Source organism: Cryptomeria japonica, chromosome 5 (assembly GCF_030272615.1).
Source record: "Cryptomeria japonica chromosome 5, Sugi_1.0, whole genome shotgun sequence".
Taxonomy (NCBI): Eukaryota; Viridiplantae; Streptophyta; class Pinopsida; order Cupressales; family Cupressaceae; genus Cryptomeria; species Cryptomeria japonica.
Window position 1 is genome coordinate 22,729,514 of NC_081409.1, and position 27,581 is coordinate 22,757,094.

Genomic DNA, 27,581 nt, shown 5'->3' on the forward strand with positions numbered 1-27,581 from the left:
CTAATTTAAAATTTAAAATTAAGTGGTTAATTACATACATCCTAATTTTTAAAATTGAATTGATTTCTTCAACATTCCAGAATTTTAAAATTTTAAAATTAAGAGGTTAGATTTGGACAACCCTAATTTTAAATCTTCCCCCTCATTTTTTTAATTTTCACCCTAAGGTCGAAAACAAATATGAATTTCAACATTTCCATTTTTAATTTAAAATTTAAAATTAAGTGGTTAATTACATACATCCTAATTTTTAAAATTGAATTGATTTCTTCAACATTCCAGAATTTTAAAATTTTAAAATTAAGAGGTTAGATTTGGACAACCCTAATTTTAAATCTTCCCCCTCATTTTTTTAATTTTCAAATTAAAATTAAGAGGTTATTTTGGGAAATCCCTAATTTTAATTTCAAATTCCTAGGAGATTGCATTATTCTTTCAATCATTTCGCATTCTAAAATTCAAATTTCCAATTTCCCTCCTTTCATGCATGATTTTTACTAATATTAGTCCTACCTATAGTATCCCCATTAGAAGAAGTTGTAGAATTAAGGCTGCCCAAGGTTTAATTACCGAGGAAATGGAGCCTAGTTTGGCTAGCTTTTTCAATGAGGATATTGGTGGTTCTTCCAATCCTACATATATTCTCATTTATCCTCTTGATAATTCTCATGATGTTGACGAATCACTAACTAGGTGATGCAAAGGTATTAGGTCCTTTCTCAAATATCAATTGGTCTTCAAACCCCAAGGGTTCACTAGGTTTCCTTCCACACAAAGTCCCTTCAAAGCACCAAAAATTGATCCCAACTTCCACAACTTGAAACACCACTTCCTAGGGTCTTCTCATACTCTAAAAAATCTGACTCGATAGGTTCTACACACCAAATCAATTGGTTCACTTAGTAACCCTTACCCGGGTAACTAGGTAGGCCAATTCCTAGTAGCCCTGTTCAGGGGGTAATTTGCCCTTTACTCAAACTTCTTCTAAAACAATTGACAAAACAAGTACATTTCCTAATACCCTTTTGGGATTAAAATAACACATGTAAAAATTAGATATGACTCCTTTGGACCAACTATACGGACCAATACCCTGCTACTATACATTTAGGCCTAATTAGGCCACTTTTACAAAACAAGTACCAACATATCGACTCCCATCAATTAAAAAACTTAAAAAATTCTTAGGTTAGGTCTAAAATCAAAGGATTTTCATGTTTTTTTGGGAAGCCACTCTTATTTGATACGGCAAACCCCAAACCCTCCTATTTAGTCCTTCAAAACTAGGGCCTCCTCAAATCCACTCTTCCAATCACTTCCAGAAATTCTCCTTTAGGATTAAACATATATTTGTCATTTAATAACATATTACATACCCAAGTAGTTCCCTCATTAAGGCCAAACTCCTGCTGCTACACCTATGCCACCATTCCCATGCACCTTTCACACACAAACTTACACTCAAAAGGTGATCACCATTCATGCCAACTCCATCCCTTCACTTTTACCCGCATTTTATTCTATAATACACCATTAGGGACTCATTACTCAAAAAAAAGAAGAGCATAAAGAGGAATGAGCCCTGAAACTTCATTTTGATTCCCAAATCAACACAAACAAGCACCTACAACACTAGTTTTGGGACAGTCAACTATATATGCACCAAATGAATTGATTAAAAATTACAAATAACTGAAAATAATTATTAGAAAATATACCAAATACCTTTAAAATAGTGCAGATCAAAATGAAGAGATAAATCAATAATATGTTTCAGATTTCACTCATGAATGAAAGGGAAAATGTTGAATTTTATTGCAGCAGTTTTGGTGTTACAAAGATCAATCTTCAAAATAAACTCTAGAAACCTCTCCACATGTGGGAAGGAGGTTTTTAAATTCACTTTGACCCCCCAAACCAAAAACAACTCCTATAACTACCCAAGAACCAACTAGCCTTTGGAAATCCACCATTTTGAAATTGCAAAAATTGACAATTTTTGACATAACTAGAAAAACTTTCTCAACTTGACTTTATGACATCAAAAGCTTAACCTAATGCCTTAAAAATATTTAAAATAATTTATGTAACCCAAATTTACACCTAATAAGCCTTCTTAACATTTATTACATAAATTTGCTCATTTGACAACATTTACACAAAAATTGACAATTTTGACACAACTAGACAACTTGACTCAACCATGAAAAATATTGACTTTATATGCCTTATTACATTGTTTTAGGTCTCAAATGACCCTCATTACATCCATACATGCCTTGTAGACATGTTAGACCTTATAGGCCCGTTAGGTGCTCCTACACCATAGTCTTGCAATAGATTTGCAGATGAAATGAAAAATGAGTTTGAAATGTCTTTAGTAGGGGAAATATAAAATTTCATAGGCTTGCAAATACAGAAAATGAAGAATAGTATTTTCATTACTCAATCTAAGTATGTGAAAGATGTTTTGAAGAATTTTGGCATGAGTGATTGTAAGCCAATTGGAACACCAATGGTTACAGGTTGTAAGTTGTCCAAGGAGGATGCATCTAAGTCTGTTGATGAAAAGGAATACAGGTCAATGGTTGGCAAATTACACTATGTTGTTCACAATAGACCAGATATTGTCCATGCAGTTGGTATAGTTTCTAGATTTCAAAACAATCCAAAGGAAGCACACTTGATAGCAACATAGAGAATTTTTAGATACCTGAAAGGTACAGTTGACTATGGATTATGGTATCCATATGGAAGAAACTTTGATTTGAAGGCATACACTAATGCTGATTGGGCAGGAAATATTGATGACCAGAAAAGTACTACCGGTGGAGCATTCTTTCTAGGAGGAAGGCTAGTTTCATGGAGTAGTAAGAAGCAGAGTTGTACTTCACAATCTACTGCTGAAGCTGAGTATGTTGCAACTTATATGAATTGCACACAAGCTATTTGGATGAGGCACATTTTGGAAGGTTTTAAGATGAAGATCTTAGAACCTATAAAGATTTTATGTGATAATACAAGTGCCATTAATATTTCTAAGAATCCTATTTTGCACGCTCGCACCAAACACATTGAATTGAACTATCACTTTTTGAGGGAAAAAGTTCAAAGTAAAGATGTTATCTTAGAGCATGTTTCTAACCAAGAGCAGCTTGTAGATATCTTTACCAAACCTCTGTCTAAGACCACTTTTGAGTATCTTAGAAGTCAGTTGGGGGTTGTCCCTCTTCATGAAGTTAGTTGAGCATGATGTTGATTACATCAGTCCCTAAATTACTTATAGAATTTTACATGGATTGATGAAGAAGTGGATGTATTCCACAAGGGGAGCATCAAGTTATAGTATGTTGTTGATGCATGATGAAAATTTGACATTACATGTTTTACTTTCAATTTGGCATTGCTGTCAAAGGGGGAGAAGAATTATGTGATTGAGGAGAAGAATTATGTGATTGGAAAAGGGAAACCAACGATAGGCTGAAGACAAACAGAGCATGGTGAATACTTGGTAATGTAAACCAGGATTCCTATTCACCAATCATAGCAACAATCAGAGGCATTGATATTTGTATTTCCATCAATGCCAAAGGGGGATATTGTTGGAATTTGCATGAAGATTACAGTAATGATATGTTATGTTGTCATTGATGTCAATTGAACTAGTAATGGTATTTATGATATTGTTGATATTGTTGTTATTATTGATATTATCTCATAACCGGTAGGAAGAGCTTTGTGGAAGATGATGTAAACCAGTATGTTAAGTTTGTGAGTTGAATCGGTAAATCGATGTATAAGGTTAAACCCTTTTCTATGCAATGTAACTGGTAAACCCTACTAGTTGTTTTTTGTTAAACCCTAACCAATCAAGTTTGTTGGTTTAAGATATAATGATGAGCGGTAATGATGGAGACACATGTGATCATTGAATGAGGATAAGTTCAGATTGATTTGGCGTGTTTTCTTGATTGTCTAGGGAATGAGCAAAGTGGATTGCATCTAATGCACAACAAGTGATTAGTTACAAAGTCCAATGAAGCAGTGATCATGGAGCGGTTGAAATTTTCTTGAAGAATGTGAAGAGATTGTTATGATTTATAACGGTCAAGATTGAGCCGACTTGTTTGTAATCTCTATGAGAGAATTAGGTTTTCGTTGTGTTACCGACCTAATTGATTTTTATTTAAGGTTGATGAAGTTATTTGTAAAAGTGTTGGTAAAGTGTTGGTTGAAACTAGTTGAGTGTATGGTTGCCTAACCAGAGAATGGATCTATAGTTTGTGTAAAATCAGATTGAAGCTTAAAAGGATTTGATCAAGCAAACGTAGTGCTATTTAGACAGATCAAGAAAACCTGTTGTTTTCTAACAATTACAACAAAATTGAAATCCCCTAACCGGGTGAGCTCTAACAAGCTTGGTTACTTCTTAAATCCTCTAACAAGGTGGTCCATTAGCTTGGATTCTCAAACCCTCTACTGAGGTTAATCCTAACAGGTTATTTTTCTTTTCATCAAGGCATTTTGTAAATCCCTTAACCGGGTGATTCCTAACAGAATCAGTTCTTAATAGGACTTATTGTAAAAGCTTTAACAGGCTTGGCTCCTAACAGAAGAACTTCAAAAGATTTCAGATAGCTATCCTTATGAGTCTCATCTTTCCATGGTTTTTACCTATTTGGGTTTTCCACGTATAAACATTTGTGTCAAGTGGTGAATGTCTTTGTAGTTATGATCTTATTTGTTGATTTGATTGACTGCTTAACTATTCTGATAAGGTATGATAACTGGAAGCATTGAGAGATTGAATATGTTGAGATATGATTAATTATTTTGATGTTTACAAGATTGAATTTGTTTACTGTTAAGTTGTTATAACAGTTAACCGATTGATGTTGAGTATTGATCTTGATAAGTGAAATTTTACTTTGTGAGTTTGAATTTGAGATTGGGAAGTTTGCATCAGTTTTTTTAGTATATTGATTCACCCCCTCCCTCTCAGTTTCTACCAAATACTTATTCTTTCTGTTGGCATTTTTGATGATTGATGTTGTGATTGTCATTGATGGACACACACTTGATCTGAGATCACTTTTTGTATTTATGAGTTAAAGCTCAACCGATATTTGTTCCAATCGGTATGATGTATTATAGTCTTTAGACTATCGGTGTTTTTGTAGAAAGTGTTTACCGATCTCAAGCGGTATGAAGACCCCAAGTGGTTCAAGGATCTCAAGCAGTATGAAGGAACGAAGTAGCACAACTCATATTTCCCAATCTTCATTTTGTCAAACCGGCAACCAGTATTTTGCTTAACCAATATTTTGTATGAACCGGTAATACTCTGTGATGAGTTACCAACTGACATTTTGTGATGAGTTACCATCCACCAATTGTTTTGCAGTGTCGACACTCTGGCGGTGTTTTTTGTGTCATGTTACCAAATATGTCTAGATGCATTGAACCTAGGAAATTGTATTGTAATCCTATTGGACCGACATGAAATCAAATTCCTTTATAAGGACATCATGTCTAGGGTTTTAGGTTGTTGCTAGGGTTTAAGGTGGTTGATGAGTTTTTGTAAGTGTGATTATAGAAGAGGCGTTCAGGTCTGTGAGAGAAGGTAGAGTGTGAATGTGTTGAAGACTGAAGTAATGCTGGAATGCATTAGGAACAAGCTATCAAGGATCTAACCAAGAAATCTATGCTATTTTCTAGATCACTCACTTGTTGATTACTCACATCTTCGACAAGTCTGAAGCCCTTAATCGGGTAGGCCCAAAAAGCCTTTTGTAAATCCTCTAACAAGGTGGTTCACATCTGTGGATCTTAAATCCTCTAGCAAGGTAGTCTTTAATAGGACTTATCTCCTAACAGAGATTGAGATTCCTAACAAGATCTGTTCTAGTAAAGAACATTGTATGACCTTAACCGGTCTGGTTCCTATTCTGCAGATAGTTACTTGTGAGTTTCATCTCACCGTGGTTTTTCCCATTTGGGTTTCCACATAAAAATCTCTTGTGTTATGGTGATTGTGCTTTTGTGGGTGAATGCATTATTTTCTATTTGGTTTGCATGTGTGTTAACCGGTTTGTTTGCTAAACTGTTTTACCGATTTACTGCTAGACTAGTAAAGTGTTTAAGTACAAAGATTTTTGGCATACTAATTCACCCCCCCTCTTAGTATTCATCAATTGGTATCAGAGCCAACCTTTCTATAAGTCTAACCACTTGGAAAGAGATATGGGGGAATACACTGTGAGGGAACTTACTCATCGGCTCACTTAGTCTGAATAAGCCTATGATGAACTTATGGTCAAATACAAGGCCTCTCAAGAAAAAAGGATAGAACATGCTGAAAAACTGATGGAGCTAACTAAAAATAGTTCCTCTGATGAAGCGGACATGAAATCCCTAAATCAAGAAGTAGAAAAGTTGAATGAATCCAATTCCAACCTAAGAAAGGATTTGGAAGGACTGACTATCTGAATGTGTCAAGAGCTTGAGAACTGAAGGAAAGCTGAAGATCTGGTAAAAGACAAAGATCATGAAATCTCCAAGCTGAAGCAAGAGATCAGTACACTTACCGCTCACCTTCATGAAAGCAAAATGGAAAAGGAAGACATGCAAGGAGAACTAAACATAGCCATCTTCGAGAATTCAAACTTGATGGAAACAAATGCTGCTATCTCCAAAGAACTCTCTGAGTCAAAGGAAATACTTGCTAAGTTCAACAAGAGTACTGTTAAGCTAGAGAAAAAGCTTGAATCGACCAAACCTGTCAAGAATACTGATGGACTTGGTTACTTCGGTCATGAGGAAGGTGAGACCTCTGGTGCAAATGTTGAAGCATCGAAGAAGCAACCAACATTCAAAGATAAAGGTAAGCAAAAGTTCAAACTTGTTTGCTTTAACTGTCTTAAAGAACGACACACTGCTAATGTGTGTAGGAGCAAAGCCTACAATAATTTTCCTTACTTTATAAACAATATACCTAGATCCAATAAGTTCAATGGTAATTGTTATGCATGCAATAAGTTTGGGCATAGAGCATCTGAATGTGGGTCTGTTATGAACAACACTGGAAGATATCCTCAGAGGACTCAAGGAGTTGGTCCGGAACCTTTTGTGAACTGGAATCCCAACTAGTTTAATACCTTTAATCATTAGTCAGGTAGTGGTGGCTATCAAGTGGCAACCAGATGGAGAGCAAACTGTTTGATTTGTCATTGTCATGGTCACACTGCTGCAACATGCAAGAGGAAGAATGGTAACATGAATAATGGACCATGGAGAGCACCTGGAATGGTCTGTTATCATTGCAACAAACTAGGTCACATTGCCAGATTCTGCAAAACAAGAAAGAGCATATCGGATGACATACCGGTCACTCCGGAAGGAAAGATTGATATTGAAACTGTTCAAGCCAATATGAACAAAACTTGGAAAAAGAAACCAGGAGTGTTGCAAGAAGAACTGGTTTCTGCACCTAGTGTGGAAATTTCAGAACCAACAAACTAAGCATCAGAAAAGCTTAGGGGGAGCAAATGGTGAAATATCTCGAACCCCCGGTTGACACTGATAAAAGACCTTAACCGGTATGAGATACCTGTCAGTTGACAAAAGACCGAAAATGATAAAAGGTAAATTAGGGTTTACACCCTAATAGTGGAGCATTTATTATGGTAGGTGGAGAACCTATTTAAAAGGAATTTTCAAATCATTTCTCACTTATCATTTTTTGAGCGAAGAGGTTTTTCAAATGCAAAGTGAAGATCGAAAATCGATTTACACTACAATTCAAATAATTTCTCAAATTCCCGAAGAAGAATTTGAAGCGAACATCTGTTGGAGGAGTGTAGAACACAAAGTGGCATCTCTACAACCGAAGGAGTGTGTGGCGAAGTTCAAACTACGAAGCCCTAAATTTTGATCTACGAAGGTATTTTTCATAATTCTCCGTTTATCATGGCTTCCGCATCACATGATAACTCTAGTGCACCCGTTGATTCTATGGACCTCATTCAATGAAAGTTGAAATACAATGCCCTGTCTCAAGCACCTACTGGTGTTATAGTAGAAGAAGGAATTTCTGATTACATAGACTATAAAATAGATGACCTAGGGTCTCTTGTGATCCACTCCCAATTAAGTTTGTTTTGCGGAAAGGATAAGAAGATTAAACCGGAATTCAACATTCTGGAAAAGAAGAAACTTCACAATGCAATTTACTTTCTTGAAGAATTTTTGGATGATCACATTTGCATTATTTTAAGCAAGGTACACAGTGATAAGATGTACCTAGAGCAGACACATGATATCACACCAAAAGCGATTCATGCCATCACCGGTTTCTGTAACACAAGGGAAGTGCCAGCTCTAAGGAAGGTCAACAAGACTGTAATGTCCAAGCTCACCGGTTCAGTGAGCGACTCATGTGGAATGACCGTCAACTCAATCAAGGATGATCTAGTCAAGTATGCCTGTGTTGTGATAGGTTGCCAGATGTTCTCTGCTAGTAGAATTAATTATGTCTTTGTTGCAGCAGTAAATGCCGCTTATAGGATGATCAAGGAAGATGCATCATTTGATCTGTGCACTTGTATGCAAAGACAACTTCTATTGAATCTTAATTTGATCAAACAAGACAATGCATTGAGATTTAAGTTCAAACAACTACTGGTTTGGTTGTTCTTTTACATTCAAGGCTACTTTCCAGGAGTAAGTGATATTCAGTGGTCTGCTGACCAACTGGTGACAAAACAAATCAAGGAAAGCCTACAAGTAGTTGGAACCGACTATCCAAAAGTGTTGAACAAATACTTTGATGAGTTCAAATGTAAGATGAGCCAAAGGATAAGATTATCTAGTGATATAGTCAAAAAGTATGAGGAAGACATTTGCTTCACCATCAAAGTGGATGAATGCATAATGGAGGCTGTTGAGCCCAGACAGGAAGAAGTGGAGCCTATGGGCTATGAGGTAATAAATGACATGTTAGATGGGTATGCCTCTACCCTAATCACCTCACCCCTTGATCCCAAGGCAAAGAGAACCGGCACCTATTTGGAAAGGGTTACACCAGTTGTAGAACCGTCAAAAAAGAAAGGAAAGGTAGTGCCTTCAGCATCGGCATTGGTTACTGCAGCCAATCCCAAAGTGACCAAGCAGTCACTAGCTAAGAAGAAACTGGAAGTTGCACCTACCAAAGTATTTGAGAGGAAGCAGAAGATGAAAAGCAATACACCAGACTCAGAAGAAACTATATCAGAAGAACCGCCTAAGAAGACTAGGCAAACAAGGAAAAAGACAAAGAATGAACCGACAACATCTGCATCGGAAGAAGTTGAACAGGAAATCATTAAGTATTTGTGTGTTAATAACCGGTCACCTTCAGAAATTAGATCTGAGACACCGGATTCTTTGAATAATTATTTAAACAACAAATGGTGCATTGCCATAGAAAAGGAATAGGAAATGAGGGAGGAAATATTTGCTCAATATTTTCCTAATGTATCAAATTCAGAACTTTTCGAAGTTATGAATAAATACAAAGGCCTCTTCTTCATGAGAAGAAGAAGACTCCTATTACTAGAAGGAAAGGTTCATGAAGTGGTAAAAGATACACATACTCATGCTCAAGAAGCTCTAAAGATGCATCAAGTGGCTGAAGCCAATAGGAAAGCTAAGCAAGAACTGGAAACTAGCAAACCGGATGAGGTGTATAACAGTGAACGAGAACCGGTCACTGAACAAATAGAACCCATTGACATTGATGCCTTAGATGGTGAAAAAGTTACTCATGGTACACCATCAAAAGGAACAGGACAGGAGAAGTAGGCAAAAGAAGAAAAGAAGCAACAGGAAGGAGAAAAGAAGAAATAGGCAGATGAAGAGGATAAGAGAAAAGAGGAGGAAAAGAGGAAAAAGGAAGAGGATAAGAGAAAATAAGAGGAGAAGAAGAGAAGAGAAGAGGAAAATAAGAAACAAGAGGAAGAGAAGAAGAAAAAGGAAGAGGATAAGAGAAAATAAGAGGAGAAGAAGAGAAGAGAAGAGGAAAATAAGAAACAAGAGGAAGAGAAGAAGAAGAAGAAGAAGGAAGAGGAAAAGAAAGAAGAGGAGAAGCGGAAAGAGGAAGAGAAGAAACACGAAGAGGAGAAGAGGAAGAAGGCAGAGGAAAAGAAAGAAGAGGAGAAGTGGAAATAGGAAGAGGAGAAGAAGAAGAAGGAAGAGGAGAAGAAGAAGGATGAAGAAGAGACGAAGTGAAAAGATGAAGAGAAGAGGCAAGAAGAAGAGAAAAGAAAGAAAGAAGAAGAGGAGCAAAGGAAGGCTCAAGAAGATAAGCAAAAAACCAAGGACAAGGAAGCAGCGGTAAAAAGCACACAGGTGGAGACCCCAATGGCAACTGGTAGTTAGGCTAAACTGGTTGACATTACTAGTCCCATTGACCTCCAATCCGCAAACGAGTCAGAGTTGCTATAGAGCATTAAGGTTGCTCAAGAATGCTTGGAAGTGATAAGGAGAAAAAAGGAGCAAGATGTGATCCAAGCTATGGTGGACACTCTTATCGGTTTGATACCCGGTACGAACCTTCCTAGTATTGATTCCTCACTTGCATAATTGAATCTCCTATGCACAGTTGTAGAAGACCAGGTGCAAAGCCTGGAAGAGGTTGCAGAAGCAAATGCCAAGAAGGAACATCAAAAGGATCTGGACACTGCCTTGGTGAGAAAGTTAACAGAGCTCCGGTCTGATCTTCAGAAGGCATAGAAGGACATTAGAGATGCAATGGATGAGGGCAATCTACTACTCAGCAAGATTTGCCAACCTCATTTATTTTGTGATGATGTGCTCAGTCAGAAGGACAAACTGCAAACTGATATGCAGTCATTTATTAGCACCTTCAAGATGCCATATGACTCCTCCACATATGGCCAAATTGCTCACCGGTTTCAACTTCAGTCTGCAAGACTAGAGGTAGAGATAAGCAATCGGACATGAAATTGCAGGAACTTCAACTAGTCCTACTGCCAAGACTGCAAATTCTCCAGAAATGCTAACTAAATCTTGATGCCCTAATGGTCACTCAAGAGATGAGCATGATAGATGCCATGGAAGAACAGGTCTCCCAGATGCAAACAGAGAAAGAGGTGGCTACCTCCCTACTTGACTCGTGGTCCTTATCCATGAAGCAATTTTTGTAGGAATTTAAATCAGTTTTTGACAAGTTTTACTCTTTACTGTCATAAACACTTATTATTTTAATACTAATGAAATAGGGGTTAGTCTGCAATGTTTTTGTCATTGTTGGCAAAGGGGGAGAAGTATATAAATTTTGATGTATACTTTCATGTTATTTCTGTTAAGGAATAGTATACATTGTATTTTTTGCAAAAGGGATAGTGTATATGCTTAGGGGGAGTAATTTTGTTTATGGCATAATTTTGCTGTAAAACACTTAGATGTCAAAATTTTCCTAAGTGTTGCCATCAATGCCAAAGGGGGAGATTGTTGGCATTTTTGATGATTGATGTTGTGATTGTCATTGATGGACACACACTTGATCTGAGATCACTTTTTGTATGTATGAGTTAAAGCTCAACCGGTATTTGTTCCTATAGACACCCAAAATTGTCCAGTCTAATTAAATAAATATTTTATTTATTTAATTATCTAAGCTTAATCCTTCTATTAATTAAATAAATCTTTATTTATTTAATTAATTCATTTATCCTCTTCTAGCCTTATTTCTTATTTAAATAAATACATTTATTTATTTAAATTATCCTTTTCCTAAATTAAATAAATATCTTATTTATTTAATTGATCCCACTTCCTCTATTAATTAAATAAATCTTTATTTATTTAATTAATTCATTAACCTTTTCTACCCATGACACCTGTCATTTATCTCTTAATTCATACACTACCTACCCCTTTCATTATTTTATTATTTCTTTTACCTACCCTTTAATCATAGCCGACCTCTTTTTACACCTCTCAATCTTATCCCTCCATTTCATATAGTGTCTTCTATATAAGAGGATACTTCCTTCATTATCAACCCTAATCAATCATTCTAATCAATCTATGCAAGCCCCCCATTGACTACTTGACTACTCTACGCTTTTGAACATAGGTGATCCTACTTACAACCACATTCCGTTCTTTGTTGAGCTCTTGTGCACATATAAAATCTGAGAGCAAATATATCAAGCAAGATCAATGGAGATAGGAAAAATGGAGATCCAAACCCTATTGGACATGTGATGGTATAATCTTTGTGATTTCATTTGATTTGCATTGTCTTAGGTAATCTTCATATGTTATGGTGGATCTTTGTTGTTGTTAGGCTAGGGTTTTGTGGTTGAATTCATTTAGCCTTTCAATATCATTATTATTGTTATCCATTTTCACCATATACAGTTCCAATTGGTATGATGTATTATAGTCTTTAGACTATCAGTGTTTTTGCAGAAAGTGTTTACCGATCTCAAGTGGTATGAAGACCCCAAGCGGTTTGAGGATCTCAAGCGGTATGAAGGAATGACGTGGCACAACTCATATTTCCCAGTCTTCATTTTGTCACACCGGTAATCGGTATTTTGTATGAACCGGTAATACTCTGTGATGAGTTACCAACTAGCATTTTGTGATGAGTTACCATCCACCGATTGTTTTGCGGTGCTGACACTCTGGCGGTGCTTTTTGTGTCATGTTACCAAATATGTCTAGATGCATTGAACCTAGGAAATTGTATTGTAATCCTATTGGACCGACATGAAATCAGATTCCTTTATAAGGACATCATGTCTAGGGTTTTAGGTTGTTGCTAGGGTTTAAGGTGGTTGATGAGTGTTTGTAAGTGTGATTATAGAAGAGACGTTTAGGTCTGTGAGAGAAGGTAGAGTGTGAATGTGTTGAAGATTGAAATAATGCTGGAATGCATTAGGAATGAGCTATCAAGGATCTAACCAAGCAATCTGTGCTATTTGCTAGATCACTCCCTTGTTGATTACTCACATCTTCGACAAGTCTGAAGCCCTTAACCGGGTAGGCCCAAAAAGCCTTTTGTAAATCCTCTAACAAGGTGGTTCACATTTGTGGATCTAAAATCCTTTAGAAAGGTAGTCTTTAATCGGACTTATCTCCTAACAGAGATTGAGATTGCTAACAAGATCTGTTCTAGTAAAGAACATTGTATGACCTTAACCGGTCTGGTTCCTATTCTGTAGATAGTTACTTGTGAGTTTCATCTTACCGTGGTTTTTCCCATTTGGGTTTCCACGTCAAAATCTCTTGTGTTATGGTGATTTTGCTTCTGTGGGTGAATTCATTATTTTCTATTTGGTTTGCATGTGTGTTAACTGGTTTGTTTGCTAAATTGTTTTACCGATTTACTGCTAGACTAGTAAAGTGTTTAAGTACAAAGATTTTTGGCATACTAATTCACACACCCCCCCCTCTTAGTATTAATCACTTTCATCATACCATCCTTGTGAATAACATATGTATTGTTGTATCCATCATGCAAAGTTCTTCTTTGATATTGCCAAGTTCTTCCCAAGAGCAAATGAGAACATGTCATGGGAACCACATCACATAACACCCTGTCATGATAAGAACCTATAGAAAACTCTACATAGCATTGTTCTTGGACTACAAGATGTTGATCATCAATCACCCAAGTTGCCTTATATGGTATACTATGTGGCATTCTCATTAAATTCAACTTCTCTACCATCTCTTGAGAAACAAGATTATCAAAAGAACCTGAATCAACAATTACTTTACATATTTTACCTTGGCTTAAACATTGAGTTCTGAAGATGGATATGTGTGGTTGAACTTGCTGCTGGCCTTGACCCCTTCTAAACATCAGGAAGCCACCTTCAAGTACTAGAGCAACCTTACCAAACCTCTCTTCTTCTAGTTGTTCTTCCCCTTGTGCTAATTGAACCCTTTTCTCAACCTTCTTGCTACTTTTCTCATTTATTGGACACTTAAAAGAAGGGTTCCCAACTTCATTGCATGTAAATAACCTTCCTGTGAAAACTCTTGTCCCTCTACTTGAACCAAATCTGCCTCCACCTCTATATCCTCCTCTCTGATCAGAAAATGACTCCTTTCCATTGTCATTGTTGCCTTGTCCTTATCCTTGTCCTTCATTGTTAGGCCTGATGCCCCTTCCTCTATTTTCACCACCTCTACCACTTCCTCCTTGTCTCTCTTGCTTCCTCTTTACCTTTTCTTCAGCCCTTATAGCCAACTGAAAATACTCCCCAAGTATCTTAGGTACATTCAAACCAATCTCATCTTGCAAGTTGTATCTAAGCCCATTAAGATATATTGTAACCTTTTCATCTTCATCTTCCAATCCACCTCTAATGCTCAATTTATGAAATTGTTTAGTATATGTCATTACATCCATATCTTTTTGTTTCAGATTTTGTCTCAACCTCTTAGTCTGAATAGCATAATCAGTTGGAAGGAATTTATCCTTCATCATGGCCTTCATCCTACCCCATGTTGAGCTCTTAGTCATCCCTCTTTCCACTCTCTCTGTCTACACACTACTCCACCATGTTATAGTGGTTCCTCTTAACTTGGCCTTGGAAAAATTTACCTTCTTTTCCTCATTCATGTCTTCATACTCAAAGTGGTTTTCTATGGCATCAATCTGCCCCAATACCTCTTCACTATCCATTTTGCCATGATAGATAGGCAAATCAATGGTTTTCTTACTTCCACCTCCTTGTACTACCTTCAATAACCTCACCATCCTTCTCTCTTCAGGGTCTAGTTCCCCTTCTCCATTCTCTTCATTTTGATTCTCATTTGATCCATCATTTGCTTCAGCATCTTCTTCCTCATTCTCTCTTTGTGGCCCTCTTCTAGATCCTCTCTCCAAGGCTTCCAACCTTGCCTGCAATGCTACATTCTCTCTTCTCATTTTTCTCATCTCTCTATACCTCGATTCTTCTTGTTCTCTCCTTTCTCTCCTCTCCATTTCCAAGGTCTCTTTCAACTCTTGGTTCTCCCTTGCTATTTGTTGTTTTGGAGGCATCTTGTCTATACCCCAACTCACTACACAACTTCTCCCTCTTCCTTACTTCCCATAAGAACCTACTAGTGGCTCTGATACCACTATGATGCAAAGCTATTAGGTCCTTTCTCAAATATCAATTGGTCTTACACTTTGGTCTTCAAACCCCAAGGGTTCATTAGGTTTCCTTCCACACAAAGTCCCTTCAAAGAACCAAAACTTGATCCCAACTTCCACAACTTGAAACACCACTTCCTAGGGTTTTCTCACAATCTAATAAATCTGACTCAATAGGTTATACACACCCAATCAATTGGTTCACTTACTAACCCTTACCCGGGTAACTAGGTAGGCGATTTCCTAGTAGCCATGTTCAATGGGTAATTTGCTCTTTACTCAAAATTATTTCAAAACACTTGACAAAAAAATTACATTTCCTGTTACCCTTTTAGTATTAAAATAACATATGTCAAAATCAGATATGACTCTTATGGACCAACTATACGGACCAATACCTTGCTACTGCACATTTAGGCCTAATTAGGCCACTTTTACAAATCGAGTACCAACATACCAACTTCCCTTAATTCAAAACCTTAAAAAAGTCTTAGGTTAGGTCTCAAATCAAAGGATTTTCATTTTTTTTTGGGCAGCCACTCTCATTTGATACATCAAACCCCAAACCCTCCTATTTAGGCCTTCAAAACTAGGGCCTCCTCAAATCCACTCTTCCAATCACTTCCAGAACTTATCCTTTGGGATTCACTATATATTTGGCATGTAATAATATATTCCATATTCAAATAGTGACCTCATTAAGGCCAAACTCCTACTGCTACACATATGCCACCATTCCCATGCACCTTTCACACACAAACTTGCACTCAAAAGGTGATCACCCTTCATCCCAACTCCATCCCTGCACTTTTACCTGAATTTTAGTCTATAATACACCATTAGGGACTCATTCCTCAAGAAACAACAAATACATAAAGAGGAATGAGCCCTAAAACTTCATTTTGACTCCCAAATCAACACAAACAAGCACCTACAACATTAGTTTTGGGACAATCAACTATATATGCACCAAATGAATTTATTAAACCTTCCAAATGACTTCAAATAATTCTTATAACATATTAAACACCTTTCAAAGTGTTCTGGTCAAAATGAAGAGATAAATCAATAATATGTTTCAGATTTCACTCATGAATGCAAGGAAAAATGTTGAATTTTATTGCAGCAGTTTTGGTGTTACAAAGATCAATCTTCAAAATAAACTCCAGAAACCTCTCCACATGTGGGAAGGAGGTTTTTAAATTAAATTTTATCCCCCAAACTGAAAGCAACTCCTATAACTACCCAAGAACCAACTAGCCTTTGGAAATCCACCATTTTGAAATTGCAAAAATTGACAATTTTTGACATAACTAGAAAAACTTTCTCAACTTGACTTTATGAAATCAAAAAATTAACCTAATGCCTTAAAAATATTTAAAATACTTTATGTACCCCAAATTTACACCTAATAAGCCTTCTTAACATTTATTACATAAATTTGTTCATTTGACAACATTGACACAAAAATTGACAATTTTGACACAACTAGACAACTTGACTCAACCATGACAAATATTGGCTTTACATGCCTTATTACATTGTTTTAGGTCTAAAATTACCCTCATTACATCCATCCATTCCTTATAGACATGTAAGACCTTATAGGCCCCTTAGGTGCTCCTGCAGCACTAGGGTATCCATTGACCAATTGGTGAAGATGGACAATCAATTTGACAGTCTTCAACAATGGATGAGTCAAGAATACCCAGAAAGTGAAGTTGTCCCATTTATTGAAGGATTAAAAAGAATGATTCAACATGATAAACATGTTGTTGATATCTTGCATGGTATTTCTCATATTGTTGATTCTAATATCATGCCTATGAAGAGTTGTGCTGAAAATCTAGGCTATACACAACTTCTTAGTCACGTTAATCATTTTGTTCCTTTGACAACCCCTATGACTATAATTCCTACCTTCACATAAAACATCATGACTACCTCTACACAAAATATCATACCTACAAATTTTAGTCATGGGGACAATACCTCTTCTTTCATTTCTCCTATCATGAGTGTTCCCCTTGTTACCCAATCACTCTCACCACCTATAAATGTTAGTCAAGGGGGCAACTCCTTCTATCACAATTCCTTTATCCCTCCCATGAGTCTTCCATGTGTTACCAAACCTTCTCCATTACCTACTTATCATAATGTCCCACCTCCTTATTCTCAATCTCTTCCTTCATTCAACAATGTTACTCCTCCCTCTCAGTCCAACGTGTCTAATTTCAATCCTTCTACGAAAGCTAAATAAATAGTCTAGCCCAAACAATGTCTTTCTTACAACAAAAAATAACTTCTATGAATCAATCCAAGTATAATGTACCCACATTTGATGTAGCAAGCCCATTATCCAATGATATTGTTAGATCCATCCTTCCTAAACATGTAGAAGTCCCTCAATTGGAACTTTATAATGGAAAAAGGTGATCACTTAACTCCTGTTAAAAAATTCCAAACTTTGTGTAGTTACTTTTCTCATGATCAAAGATTGTTAGCAAAATTGTTTACTAGAACATTAAGGGATAGAGCTTTTCAATGCTATTGTTCTTTTTCTCCTTATTCTATCACTTCTTTTCAACAATTGGGTAATGCTTTTATTCAACAATTCCACAATAATATTGGTCCTAAAGTTAATTTGACTGATTTGATGCATTGTAAATAAGGAATTAAAAAAAAGTGACTGATTTTATTGGTAGATATAAGAACTTGTATTCTCAGATTTATTTTCATGTTCTTGATGAAGATATTCAAAAGATTTTTATTGCTAATTTATAAAAAGATGTTAGAGATAAACTTCTCTTGACTGAGTTTACTTCCTTTCCACAGTTGTGCGCAATACTTCATAATTATCAATTGATTGTGAGTCAATTGGAACAATCATCTCCTTCCATGACTCAGAGTGATAAGAGTGATAGTTCTCAACAACCGTTTATGAAGTTCAAGCCAAACAAAGGATTCATCAAATTCAATGACAACAACAACAACAAAAGTCAACTGGTAGGTGCTACAGGCATGCCTCTTTTGTCTAGATACTTTAAAAAAGAAAAAAAAATTACTCCTTTGAATGAATCTTTGCATAGCATTATTTCTCAGTTAATACAAAGGAATGTGTTAAAACTTCCAAAAATCAAACCAATTGATCCATCTAAGACAACTTAACCTTACTTTGATACTAAATCCTTTTGTCAATGCCATTGTCAGCTTGGTCATGATACTGAAAAATGTTTTTCATTGAGAAGTAAGATTGAAGAATTGATTGATAACAATACCATATCTGTGCCAGGTGTGAATGATAAAGGAAACAAATCTGTATCTCCTCCTAATCAAAACCTTCATACTTTCACTGATCCTTTATCATCTCATTCCACTAATGTTGTTGAGACTAATCGTCTTGCTTTCTCTCCCAATGATGTGACTATTCAATCTAATAATGTGGTGAACCTTGTAGATCAACAAGAACCTCCTAAGGATTTTTTCATAACATTTGATTCTAGTGAGACCATTAGAGAACCCGATGGTCCATTATACATAAGTGTGAAAGTCAAAGGCATACCTTCTAGAGGAGTGCTTACTGATCCTCCTTTCATAGTTAATGTGATAACTGAAGAATTTATTTATATTTTACAATTGCATCAAGTGATATATGATGATACTAATGTGATAGTTAAATTTTTTGATGGCTTCTCTTGACCTTCTATTGGTTCTATAACACTTCCTATTGATGTTGGTGTTAAATTCTTATATGTTCAATTTGTTATCATTCCTACATCCGATTAATTTCATGTGAAGTTGGGACATCCTTGGCTCTCTTTCATGAAAGCGATTGCTTCTAATATTCATAAGTGTTTGAAATTTCCTCATAATGATAAAATCATAACTGTTAATCATAGCATGTATCAACCTACAATGAGGCATGGAGATTGTCGTGTGTGTGAAGTAGGGTACCTGCAACTTCAACACAAACACTCAATAGATCATTACAAGCATGGTTAGAAAATTGAAATCAAATGAAAGATAAACCATGACAAAGTGACCTATCGCCTCCTAAGAGATGCAAGTGTGGATTTTCTCTCAGATTTGGATAAGCAATCCCAGTGACTTGACTACACCTAGACGGAGGATTTAAAATGATATGATATGCAAACTAGATGAGATTGATTATGCTAGATTGATCCAAGAGGCTAATTAAGCTAATGATATGCATGATTAAGCTATGATGATTATGCAATTAAGCTAGAATAGAGATTGATTATGCTATATGATTCAATAATTATGATAGAATATGATCAAATTAAACTAGATCTAAGATGCAATTCCCTATAATAACAATGCTTAAATGATATGATAGAATGGATATGCCTATAGTAACAATGCTTGAAATGATCTGAGATGGGATCCTCTGTGCTCCAAAATGGGGGATATTTATAGGATTTCCAAGGCTAGGGGTGAGGTGGTAGGAATCAATAGTCAAGATTGACTCTAAAGATATCAAGGGTGAAATTGGAGGAGGTTGGAGAAGAGGTTGGAGGGAGGGACACTTGTCATCTCTATGGTGACAAGTGTCAGGGAGCCTTGCTCATAAGAGGGCAAGTGTCCAAGGGAGGAGACATGTGGCATAAGTGCCATGTGTCTCAAGGGGAGGATATCCAACCCATAGGAGGTTAGGATAAGGAGGTTAGGATGTGCAAGATAAGATAGGGTTAGTTAAACCCAGGGTTAGGTGGTTAGAAGTTAGGAGGCATGTGGGTAATTTGAATTTAAAAATTCAAATAATAGGAAAAGGCTAATTAAATTTCAACAACTCATAAATTGATTTGTTTTAATTAATTAGGGGATTACAAGGAATGAATTAAATGGGGGGATGATTAATTAATCAAAGGGGACTATTAAAATGAACTTATTAAATAAATCCTTAGATTTATTAATAAGTAGATGAATGGGAGAATTTAATCAAATTGCTAATGAATTCAATTAAATTGGGAAGGGGGATTAATTAAATAATTGCTTATTTAATTAATTATTTTCAGACCATTTTAAGGTGTATACATTTTGCCCCTCTTTGAAGTGAGGTGTGATGACGTGTCAAGAATAATCTCATTTTGATGATGTTGAAGCGATATTGATTCGATAGGATGCCCCAAATACTGATTGATAAATTGTGATACGATGATGCCCCCTCGGTAGATTAATTGAGATAATTGACCTTTGGAATGTTTGGATCATTGCGAAATTGATTTCCTGATTAGAAGTGATTTAATGTCTGCAACGTTGATTGATGAAAGTGTGATTTCTTCGATCACGATGATGTGGTTCTGGATGTGATGATTGATAGAGTTTGATTGAATTCGATAAGATTGATTAGATTGATAAGATTGAGATCTAGTATGGTTTTAGGAATGCCACCTCCTATATAAGACAAAGATGATCAAAGAATTTGGTTTCAAGAATCATATATCCTATACAAGACTTGATCAAAATAATTGGTTCCAGGAAAGATACATCTTGTATAAGACATGATAGAATAGATCAAGTGAGATTGATTGATAGAATTGATAAGATTGATTGGATAAAGAGTTGACAGTTTGTTGATATCATGTTGTAGGAAGATTCAGATATGTTGGTGTGGGTTCATTTGAGGGGGTAGCATAATATTTGTGCCAGGTCAAAAATATTTGGAGAGAGTAGAAATTTAGTGGACCTTTGAGAATACTTTAGGAGTAATATAGTAGTTAAACATGATGCCCATCATGTCCTACCATATTCTTTTAATACATCAATGAATTAGAAGAATGAATAAATCCATGAAGATGGGATGATGTGCATTTGGGAGAGTGTGTAGCAAGAATTCTTTTGTATCTAATGTTAGGATTCCCAAAGATACTGAGAGGGGCGGGGGGGGTGAATCAGTATCTGACTGGTTGGATAATTTTCTTAACTTATAACATGAAAAGCATATTAAAACTGTGTACCAGTAAACCAAAAATAATGCAGTAAATAAGAATAGAAACCACTACATAAGAGACACACCATAACACAATATTTTAACGAGGAAACCCGATGTGGGAAAAACCTCGGTGGGATTTGTGACCCACAATATTTGCTTACTGGCCAATAAGGGATTATTATTGTCTACAATAGGGGCCTGCACATGCAAGAAGACCAAGTGCCTAGAGCTCACTGCTCAGTTACAAAGAAGTCACACTGACTTACAAAATTGGATTTTACAAATCCAATGTCTTATACTGCTTTAGATCAACATCTTCTATGCCAGATTCAGTACCGGTTTAAGCTTTGCAATATACATAAACCCTTATCATAATAATTTGCACATTAGGTCTGCTATATCCTTTTCATACTTCGCACTTTAAATGATCTATAATGATCTCATACATATATGAGTCATATTACAATCCACCATGTTGGCTTACAAAAGATTTTACAATTAATTACAAAATACATTTATACAAAATTCATGTCAGCCATGGTGTCGGTAATCTTCCTTTTTTGGTTTTGGTAATCTGTATGCCAGTGTAGAGTCTGTCAGTGCTGGTGCCTATGCTTGCCTGCCGGTATCACATGATTGTAAGATTTCCATCAATGACAATACATTCAATCACCTACAATTTCTCATTGGAGTGTGCATTTGCCAACAATCTCCCCCTTTGGCATTGATGGCAACACTCATGAGAAAAATAAAAAAGTGTCCAAAATGATGTCTAGAAAGGAATCTACCAAAATTGTCTTACCAAAATTGTGTGCCCAAAAATGTATGCTCCCCCTGAGTTGATGATGTCCTGTTCTGATCATTTTTCTCATCTCACTACTCCCCCTTTGACATCAATGACAAAGGTTGTCATTCGATGTTAGTGGAGTGTGATTCTTGCCTAGATTTTTGTAACCGATGGGCTACAATCTGGAAAATATCCGCCAAAACCAAATTTAAACTACTGCTGAATCTTTTGCTATCCTGTAATGCCTCTTGTGTTCTCTGAACTGTACCGGTGAGTATCTGCATTTTATCTTCCGGTGTTTTGAGTTCGGGAACCAGAGCCTCAGATATTTCTTTTCTCAAAGAAATGAGGTAATCTAGTTTGGGACCAAGTTTACATTTTAGGCTCTTTGCCTGATCCTTTATTTTCTCTTTATCCTTTTCTAACTTCTCAATTTTCTCTTCAAGATCTACAATTTTCTTTTCTATTTCTAAAAATGAATCTGATGTGCCTATTAGATTGTCAGAAATATTGTTAATCTCAGTTTGTGTTTTGTTGATCTTCGAATCTATGTCCTGTGTCAAGATGTCGGTTTTGCATGTATCCCTATACAGTTTCTTGAAATCCAAAATTGTTTCTCCTAGTGCCGGTAATAAGGTTTCTATTTGTTCCTTATTCTTCTTTACTATTTCCTCAAAGAATTTCTCTTTCTTCTTATACATCCTCTCTTTGAATGTGTCTTCATTGATTTGATCAACTGTCAAAATGTTGCCGGTGATGAATTTAGACAATGTGTCTAATTGACTTAAAGACTCTTTATTATCCACAATGCACTTGGGTGCTACCAATTTAACAACAGGAATTGTGTCACCAATAGCCTTATAGGCTTGTGCATTACACTCTGTGATTTTCTTTATTGAGTCCAGTAAGACCTCTGTTACATTTGTAGGCCAAAATTCTGCTATAGAAGTACCAGATGTCAGCCCAACAATTTTCACAATCTCCATGCTGTCAGTTGTAGTAGTAACCTTGCTTGTTTTGACCTCTGGTAGGTCAATTTGTGTTTGCATTTCTATTAGAAAAGGTTTAGGCTTTTCAGTTTTTATCAGTGGCACTGTCTCCATTTGAACTTTTACATCAACTTGTTTTTGTTCCGATTTCTTCATTTGTGTCTCAGAAGGTTTCTCTGAGCTCTCAACAGTTGGTTTCTCAAGTGTAGTCTTTGTATGTACTTCTAGTTTCTTTGTTTGTACCTCTGCACTGTCCTTTGCCAGTTCTCTTGATTGTTTTTTAGTTTTATCTACCGGTTATTCTAATGTTTTACCAGTGGTGTCTTCTGCAGGTTGCTCTGTCTAAGTAGGTTTTTTTGTGCTTATTTTTACAATGTCATTAACCTCAACCTCAACATCTACAGTCAGTGACTTAGTAGTCACATCTTTCTTTTTATCCTCATTGGTTTCTCTGTCAACCACAACATTTACTTCTTGTGTATCTATATTCATAGTGTACAAAATTTTGGACTCAAGATTTGTATCCTCTTAACGAGTCTCCATACTCTCTGCAGCTAGTTGATTGTCTATAGTTTCTACCGGTGGAGTATCTAAAGGAGATAGGGGTAAGTTATCAGTTATCTTTAGGCTTGGAGGTCCACCTGATGAATACTAAGAGGGGGGGTGAATTAGTATGCCAAAAATCTCTACACTTTAACACTTTACAAGACTGACAGTAAACCGGTAAAACAGTTTAGCAGACAAACCGGTTAGCACACATGCAAACCAAATAGAAAATAATGCATTCACCCACAAAAGCACAAACACCATAACACATGAGATTTTGACGTGGAAACCCAAATGGGAAAAACCATAGTGAGATGGAACTCACAAGTAACTATCTGCAGAATAGGAACCAGACCGATTAAGGTCTTACAATGTTCTTTACCAGAACTGATCTTGTTAGGAGTCTCAATCTTTGTTAGGAGATAAGTTTGATTAAAGACTACCTTGCTAGAGGATTTTAGATCCATAGATGTGAACCACCTTGTTAGAGGATTTATAAAAGGCTTTTGGGCCTACCCGGTTAAGGGCTATAGACTTGTTAAAGATGTTAGTAATCAACAAGTGTTTGATCTAGCTAGTAGCACAGACTGGTCAGTTAGATCCTTGATAGCTCGTTCTTAATGCACTTCAGCATTACTTTAGTCTTCTACACATTCATATTCTCTCCAACTCCTCAACCACCTTAAACCCTAGCAACAACATAAACTTTCGCTATATCCACATCAACAACCTAAAACCCTAGACATGATGTCCTTATAAAGGAATCTGATTTCATGTCGGTCCAATAGGATTACATTACAATTTCCTAGGTTCAATGAACCTGGACATACTTGGTAACACGACACAAAAAACACCATTAAAGTGTCGGCACTGTCAAACAATCGGTGGATGGTAACTCATCACAGAGTATTACCGGTTCATACAAAATGTCGGTTGTCGGTTTGAAAAAAAATGAAGACTAGTAAAAATGTGTTATGCCGCTTTAATCCCTCATACCGCTTGGGATCCATGAACCGCTTGGGGTCAATATGCCACTTCAGACTGAGAAATACATTCTGCAAAACACCAATAGTCTAAAGAATATAATACAACATACCGGTTGGAACAAATACCGGTTGTGCTCTAACTCATACATATAAAGGGGATCTCAATGCAAGTGTCTGTCCATCAATGACAATCACAACATAAACATCAAAAATGCCAACAATCTCCCCCTTTGGCATTGATGGCAACACTTAGGAAAATAAAATTTTGACATCTAAGTGTTTTACAACAAAATCATGGCATTAGCAAAATTGCTCCCCTAAGCATATACACTATCCTTTTGTCAATACAATGTATAACAATTTTGCATAAAGAGCATAAACATTGAGATATTCAGAGCATATATCAAAATTTTGATTACCAGATACTTCTCCCAAATAGAATTATTCTCCCCCTTTGCCAACAATGACAAAGTACAACTAAACAACTCTATTTTCATTTGATACTAAAATAATAAAATTTTATGACAATAAGGAATAATACTTGTCAAAAATAGATTTAAAGTCCTGCAAGAATTGTTTCATTGATAAAGACCAGGAATCAAGTAGGGAGGTGGCTACTTCTTTTATGTCTGCATCTGGGAGACCTATTCTTCCATGGCATTGATTGTGCTCATCTCCTGTGTAACTGTTAAGGCATCCAGGTTCAGATAGCACTTCTGAAGAATTTGCAATCATGGGAGTAGAACCAGTTGTAGCTCCTACAAATCTCTAGACCAGGTGTTGATTTCTTGCTCTATTTTTGCTGACTGGATGTGAAACCAGTGAACGATTTTCCCATAAGTTGTAAAGGAATCATAACGTGGCTTGAATGTGCTCATGTAGGACTGCAAGTCCGTTTGAAGCTTTTGCTTCTGAGCTAGCACATCATCATAGAACAGATGGGGTTGGTAGATCTTACTGAATAGCAGATTCCCCTCATCCAAAGCGTCCCTTATATCCTTTTGTTCTTTCTTCAGTTCAGACCGAAGCTCATTCAATTTCTTCACTACAGCTATATTAAGAGATTTTTGATGCTCCTTCTTGACATTTGCCTCTGCTGCCTCTTCTAGGCTTTGCACCTGATCATCTACTACTATGCATAGGAGCTTAAGTTTAGCTAGTGATGAATTGGTGTTGGGAAGATTTGTACCGGGTATTAAACTGGTAAGAGTGTCCACAGCTGCTTGAATTACATCATGCTCCTTCTTGCTCCGTATGATTTCAAGGCGCTCTTGAGAAACCTTGATGCTCTGCATTACCTCTGTTTCACTTGCAGACTGGAGATCGATAAGACTAGTGAGATCAGCCAGTTTGGCTTGACTCTCGGTTTCCTTCGAAGTCTCCATCTAGGTGCTCTTCTCTGCTTCTCTTACCTTGTCCTCTTCCACTTTCTTCTTCTCTACTTCTTTCCTCTTCTCTTCTTCTTTGTCCTCCTCAGCCTTTTTCTTTTATGTTTCCTTCTTCTTCTCCTGTTCCTTATCTTCCTCTTCCTTCTTTTTCTTTTCATCTTCTTGCTTCCTTTTCTCTTCTTCATCCTTCTTCTTCTTCTCCTCTTCATCTTTCTTCTTCTTCTCTTCTTTATCCTTCTTCTTCTTCTCTTCTTCATCATTTTCCTCTTCTCTTCTTCATCCTTTTTCCTCTGCTCGGCCTCTTCCTTTGTCGCTTCCTGTCTATCCTCGGCTTGCTTATCAACCTTTTTATCCTATTGCTCCTATCCTGTTACCTCATATGGTGTTTCCTGAGTAACATCCTCTCCATCCAGAGCATCGACATCAATGGTGTCGATCAGTTCAACAACCGGATTTCCTTCATCATCAAATACTTCGTCCAGTTTGGATATAACCGGTTCTTTTTCATCTTATCGGTTGGCTAGATGCGCTTTGTGAGACTGGACAATAGTTGTCATATAGTGATGAGTGTCTTTTTTGACATCATCAACTCTACCTTCTAACAGCTAGAGTCTTCTTCTTCTAGTGAAGAAGAGTCCTTTATTTTGGTCAATAACATCAAATAATTCAGAATTTGAGAGGTTGGGAAAGTACTATGCAAAAACTTTCTCCCTAATTTCTTGTTCCTTCTCTATGGCAATGCACCATCTATTATCTAATGACTTATATAAAGAATCCGGTGTCTGAGGTTTAATCTCTGAGGGTGACTGATCATTGACACATAAATACTGAATTATTTCCTTTTCAACCGCTTCCTTTTCATCATCATTAAAGTCATCAAAACACTCAATTAAGTCATGTAGCACTTTTCTCCTAATATTCTTTATTGTTCTTTGACAATGTGTCAAAGGTTTATAGGAAGAGATATCTATATTTACCGATGCAGATGATGTCGGTTCATTCTTTGTCTTCCTCTTTGCTTAACGTGTTTTCTTTGATTTTTCCTCAGACATAGTTTCTTCTGAGTCTGGAGAGTTATTCCTTGTCTTCCTCTTTCTCTCAAACACTTTAGCCAGTGCCGCTTCTGGTTTCTTCTTGGCTAGTGACTGCTTGGTCACTTTTGGAGTTGTAGTAGTAACCGATGCTAATGATGCAGGCACTGCCTTTGCCTTCTTCGCTGCAAGTTATTTTCCTTTCTTTGCAGAGGGTTCCTCGATCGGTGTAACCCTTTCTAGATGGGTTCCAATCCTCTTTTCCTTAGGATCAAGAGGTGAGGCAATAAGGGTAGAGGCATACCCTTCTAGCATATCGTACATCACCTCATAGCCCATTGGCTCCACTTCTTCCTATCTGGGCTCAACAGCCTCCATTATGCATTTATCTACTTGGATGGTGAAACAGATATCGTCTTCATATTTCTTGATGATGTCACCTGATATCCTCATTCTTTGGCTCATTTTCTGTCTGAACTCATCAAAATACTCGTTTAAAACATTAGGGTAACTGGTTCCAATTACTTCAATGCTTTCCTTGATTTGCTTGGTCACCAGTTGGTCAGTAGACCACTGGACATCTCCTACTCCTAGAAAGTAGCCTTGGAAATAGAAGAACAACCCAACTAATAGTTGTCCAAACTTGAACCTTAGTGCATTATCCTATTTGATCGACTTCAGATTCAATAGGAGTTGTCTCTGCAATTCAGTGCACAGGTCAAATGATGCATCCTCCTT